We start from the raw sequence: 6,258 nt of genomic DNA on the forward strand, positions 1-6,258 counted from the left end.
TCTCTCTTTTAAAACTTATAGTTTTCTACAAAGAGAATATTTTAAAAATTCAAAACAACCCTCCCTTTTTGAATTAATGTGGTCGGCCCCTTCATGCTTGGTCACCAAGCAAAAGGGCCGGCCCCTATAGGAGAGGATGTGAGCGGCCCTTGCTTGATCACCAAGCATTGGACCGGCCCACTTCTTGGACACCAAGAAGAGTCTTACATTTGGATAGACTTGAGGCTATAATGAGGCTACGACAGGGACCTAGAGGAGAAATTGGTTTTGACCTTCCGATGAGCTTGAGTATCCCGTGTTCGCCCTGAACACACAACTCAAGTTCATAGATAATAACTCATTCCACTAGAGAGTTATTACCGCACTACCGCACCAATCCCAAATTATATTATGGGCTCCTTCTTATCATGAGTGTGTTAGTCTCCCTGTGTTTAAGATTACGAATGTCTACTAATTAAGTAAGTTACTGACAACTCACTTAATTAATATCTAGCTCCAAGAGTAGTACCACTCAACTTTATTGTCATGTCGAACTAGGCCCACCTGCAGGGTTTAACATGACATTCCTTATGAGCTCCTCTTAGGGACATTCTCAACCTAGATAATTAGGACACAGATTCCTTCTATAATCAACAACACACACTATAAGTAATATCATTTCCCAACTTATCGGGCATATTGATTTATCGAGCTAAACCTCACCCTTTAGTAAATCAAAGAAATAAATATTAAATATATGTGCTTGTTATTATATTAGGATTAAGAGCACACACTTCCATAATAACTAAGGTTTAGTTTTTTACTAAGTCAGTACAAAAAGAACTTACCGAAATGATCCTACTCAATACACTTAAAGTGTATCAGTGTAATTTATTAGTCAAGATAAACTAATACTTTATTACACTACGACTATTCTGATGGTTTGTTCCTTTCCATCTTAGTCGCGAGCAACTGTTTATAATTTATAGAGAACCGACAACATGATCTTTTGAGTGTGACACCACACTCCATGTTCTCTACTATATAAATTAATTGAACAATTACATTTAATAAATAAATGTAGATATTGACCAATGTAATTCTTTTATTTCAACAAATAAATGTTTACAAAAGCTAGGCTTTTAGTATACACTCTAACAATCTCCCACTTATACTAAAAGACTAAGCTGCCATATCTGTTGCCTTACATCTTATTCTCATCCCCTCCACATGCCGATCAAAAGCTTTCGCCGAAAGGGCCTTTGTGAAAGGATCTGCTAGGTTATTTTCTGATGCAATCTTGGTAACGAAAACTTCTCCTCGCTTGACAATGTCTCGTATCAGGTGGTACTTGCGTTCTATATGTTTACTTGCCTTATGAGCTTGTGGTTCCTTCGAGTTTGCAACTGCACCGCTATTATCACAATAAATTGTGACGATCTTGGGCAAACCAGGAATCGCATCTAAGTCCATTAGAAAGCTCCTGAGTCATACGGCTTCTTTTGCTGCCTCAGTGGTTGCAACATACTCAGCTTCCATGGTTGAGTCTGAGATACATTTCTACTTAACACTCCTCCATGCAATGACTCCACCTCCTAGAGTAAACACATAGCCTGACGTAGACTTACTATTGTCCCTATCTGATTGAAAATCCAAATCCGTGTAACCATAGGGAGAAAATCGTCTGATTGGTAAACTCGCATATAATCTCTAGTCCTTCTCAGGTACTTTAATATATGCTTTACTGCAGTCCAATGTCCTTGTCCAGGGTTACTCTGATATCTGCTAACCATGCCCACGGCAAAACAGATATCAGGTCTCGCACACAGCATTGCATACATAAGGCTTCCTACAGCCGAAGCATAAGGAATTGTCTTCATGTCCTCAATCTCCTTTGATGTCTTCGAGGACATCTCTTTAGATAAGGCTACTCCATGTCTAAAAGGTAAGAAACCTTTCTTGGAGTTTTGCATGCTAAAACGAGCAAGGATCGTATCTATATATAAAGTTTGGGATAGACACAACATTCTTTTCTTGCGATCCCTTATAACTTTGATCCCAAGAATGTGTACACATTCTTCTAAGTCCTTCATATCAAATTGTTTAGACAACCATACCCTTACGTCCGATAATACTTTGACATTGTTGTCAATTAACAAAATATCATCTACATATAGTACAAGAAATACCACCACGTTTCCGTTACACTTTTTGTATACACAAGACTCATCCGGACACTGAATAAATCCAAATAACTGGATTACTTCATTAAACCGGATGTTCCAAGATCTTGAAGCTTGCTTCAATCCGTAAATGGACCGATTAAGTTTGTACACTAGATGCTCTTTGCCTTTTTCAATGAACCCTTCTGGTTGCTTCATATGGATGTTTTCTTCAAGACTTCCGTTAAGGAAAGCTGTCTTGACATCCATTTGCCAAATTTCATAATCCATATGAGCAGCAATGGATAAGAGTATCCGGATAGACTTAAGCATGACTACCGGTGAAAAAGTCTCCTCATAGTCAATTCCCTCTTTCTGAGTATACCCTTTCGCAACAAGCCTTGCTTTGAAGGTTTCTACCTTTCCATCTGTCCCTCTTTTCCTTTTGTAGATCCACTTGCATTCAACGGCTTTTACACCATCAGGTGGTTCTACAAGCTCCCAGACCTTATTAGAGTACATAGACTCTATTTCAGAGTTCATTGCATTTTGCCAAGATCCTGCATCTATATCTTGGAGTGTTTCATCATATGTCCGGGGATCAAGTTCATGTTTACCCGGGATGAAGTCCGAAGACTCTCCTAAAAACATAAATCTCTCAGGTTGCCTTACAACCCTCCCACTACGATGAGGCACCGTCTGTGGTTGTGTATCATGTGTGACATGTGTTGCAATTTCTTGTGGTACTTCATCTTGTACTGTTGATACTAAAGTAGACGTGTCCTCTCTAATTTCTTCTAGAACTATTTCACTCATGGGCTTATGGTTCATTACATAATCTTCTTCTAAAAATCGAGTATTGGTGCTAACAATGATCTTCTGATTTTTAGGATTATAAAACAATTCACCTTTCGTTCCCTTAGGATATCCCACAAACAGACAAACTTCTGTACGTGATTCCAACTTGTCAGTATCTCCCTTCAGCACATGTGCTGGACTTCCCCATATCCGGATATGATTCAGACTAGGCTTGCGCTCATTCCATAATTCCATGGGAGTAGAAGGAACTGTTTTAGAAGGTACCATATTCAGAATGTACACTGTTGTTTCTAAAGCATATCCCCAAAACGAATTCGGTAATTCTGAATAACTCATCATTGATCTAACCATTTCCATAAGAGTCCTATTCCTTCGTTCTGCAACATCATTCTGCTGGGGTGTACCAGGCGCAGACAATTGGGATTGAATCCCGACTTCTGATAAGTAATTCCTAAACTCTCCAAAGAGGTATTCGCCACCACGGTCAGACCGTAGTGTCTTGATACTTTTATCAAGACGTTTCTCCACATCAGCCATATATTCTTTGAACTTGTCAAAGCATTCAGACTTGCGGTGCATCAGGTAAATATATCCGTATCTTGAATAATCGTCTATAAAGGAGACAAAGTATTCATAACCACCTCTTTCCTGGATAGACATAGGACCACACAAATCAGAATGAACCAGTTCTAACGTATCTTTGGCTCTATACCCCTTGGCCTTAAAAGGTCTCTTGGTCATTTTACCTTCCAAGCAGGATTCACATGTTGGAAAGTTTTCCAACTCTAATGAACCCAATAGTTCATCGGCTACAAGCCTTTGAATCCTACTTAAATTAATATGTCCAAGCCTTAGATGCCAAAGATATGTTTGGTTCATTTCCGAAGGTTCTTTTCTCTTTTTAGAGTTAGAAGATGTGTTATTAATTTCCATATTTTGCTTTGTGGGAGAAATTGGATTTAAAGTGTATAAATTGCCAACCAATGCACCAGAACAGATAATCATCTTATTTCTCTTTATAATGACATTGTTACTAAAAGAGACTGAATATCCATCCAAATACAGTTTAGAAACTGAAATTAAATTCTTTCTAAAACTGGGTACATAAAGACAATTTCTTAAAATCAAATTTCTATTCCTATCAAAAGATAAGTAGACGTCTCCCACTGCAACAGCTGCCACCTTAGTAGCATTGCCCATGTAGACGGTTATCTCTCCATCAAATAGTCGTCAGGTTTCCTGGAACCCCTGCAAAGAATTGCAGACATGATCAGTGGCTCCCGTATCTACACATCAGGTGCTGGTAGATAACACCGCTAAACATGTTTCAACTACTAGAGTATGAGATATACCTTTATTGTTCTGGTTCATACGAGGACAGTCCGCTTTCCAATGTCCAGATTGCTTGCAGATGAAGCACTTGCCCTTTGGCTTCTTCATTCCAGCTTTCTGCCTTGTACTCTGAGGTTTATTCACCTTCTTTGCTGAAAAGACCTGTTTCTTCTTCTTCTTGCCTTTCGACTTAGAAGTAGAATCATTTTCAGCATAATGAATCTGAGAACTGTGACGAAATATTCCTTCTGCTGCCTGTATTTCTGTCAGAAGTTCCGCCAACGTATACTCTCTTTTGTTCATGTTATAGTTCAGGCGGAACTGCTCAAAACTTCTGGGTAGCGTTTGGAGAATTATATCGACCTAGGTTTCCCCATCGATTTCTCCTCCAAGGACTTGTATTTAGAGCCGTCAATTTGGGTTGGGCCCGTCGGGTTGGCCCGCCCAGCCAAACAATTTAAGCGGGTTGGGTTTGAATTTTATCAACCCAAATCCGCCATGGGCTGACCCGCCTAGGCCCGCGACCCGCGACCCGCGCGGGTTGGCCCGCTCGAGCTTGGGTTGGCCCGCGGGTTGAAAAACACATATAAGCTAAGTTTTAGGTCAATTTATTATCTTTTTTTGTTATAATTTTGATATAAAAATAGTACTTTTCATCTAATATAAGTACTCATTTGTGTTCATTTATATTTAAAATACATGCTTATGTATACATTTAATTGTATAAAACTTTTTCGAAGTAAAATGTTGAAGATATGAAATATTTTTTATTTTTTTTTAAAATTTTTGATGGGCCCGCGGGTTGACCAGTCAAACCCGCAACCCGTCTTAGAATGGGTTGGGTTGGCCCGCCCCGCCCGGCCAAATGGTTAGCCCACCACGGGCCGATCCACCCCGCCACGGGTTGACCCGTCTGACAGCTCTACTTGTATTTCATTTAAATAAGTCATCATTTTGAGGATATGATCCTTTACGGGTGTCCCCTCAGACATGGTGGCTGTCATGAGCTTCCTCATTGCCTCTTGCCTAGCAGTCCGACTCTGGTGCCCAAAGAGTTCTTTGAGATTGTTCATTATATCATAAGCTGTTGGTAAATCTTGATGCTAATGTTGCAATACATTTGACATAGATGTCAAAATGTAACACCGCGCCATCTCATCAGCTTTTACCCATTTCTTATGATACTCAATCTCCTCTGGGGTAGAGTCACTGTCAGGTGCATCAGGGCAAGCCTCAGTCAGTACAAACTTATAGCTTTCAGCAGTAAGAACAATGTCCATGTTTCTTTTCCAATCAATATAGTTGGGACCAGTAAGTTTGTTCTCTTTCAGTATAATGGCTAGTGGGTTGAAAGTGATCCTAAGAATCACAAAATAAACTTTGGTCAAGACTCTAAATTTAGAATAATATTGATTCCTCAAACAATACTATTTTAAATTAATCAACACCTCAAATCACCGTGAATATTGCATGCCACGTTAGTGTGGACGTATACAAATTCATCATTTGTAAGAGGAGGGTGTGACCCATTAATTTTATTATCTTGTCATCATAACTTTATGACAAATAAAATTAATAGTTGGTTTCACTTTGGTCACACAAGACAATAGCAGTGACTCCGTTGGGGAGGATACTATTGAATGCGTCTAAGTGTATACAATTACTTGATACTAAGTCCATTAAATAGGATTGTGCCCCTTCAGTTGGAGAAGATCACACGCTCCTAAATAATTTCCTATAACCATCCATAAAAGGAAGTTTGATCTAGTGATTCGCAACAAACCCATTCGTTGTGGAGGGAGGCACTCAGAGCCAACACGCAAGCTTGTTGCATCACTTACAAACCAGTAATGGAGAGCATGGGATTTATTAAAATCCCTCTCCCACTTAGTTATTTAAAAATGAGGATTTTTAACCTATCCTAGCATACATCACATGCATATAAACATCACAGTAAATAAAAGCA

Source organism: Zingiber officinale, chromosome 8A (genome assembly GCF_018446385.1).
Source record: "Zingiber officinale cultivar Zhangliang chromosome 8A, Zo_v1.1, whole genome shotgun sequence".
In the NCBI taxonomy this organism is placed as follows: Eukaryota; Viridiplantae; Streptophyta; class Magnoliopsida; order Zingiberales; family Zingiberaceae; genus Zingiber; species Zingiber officinale.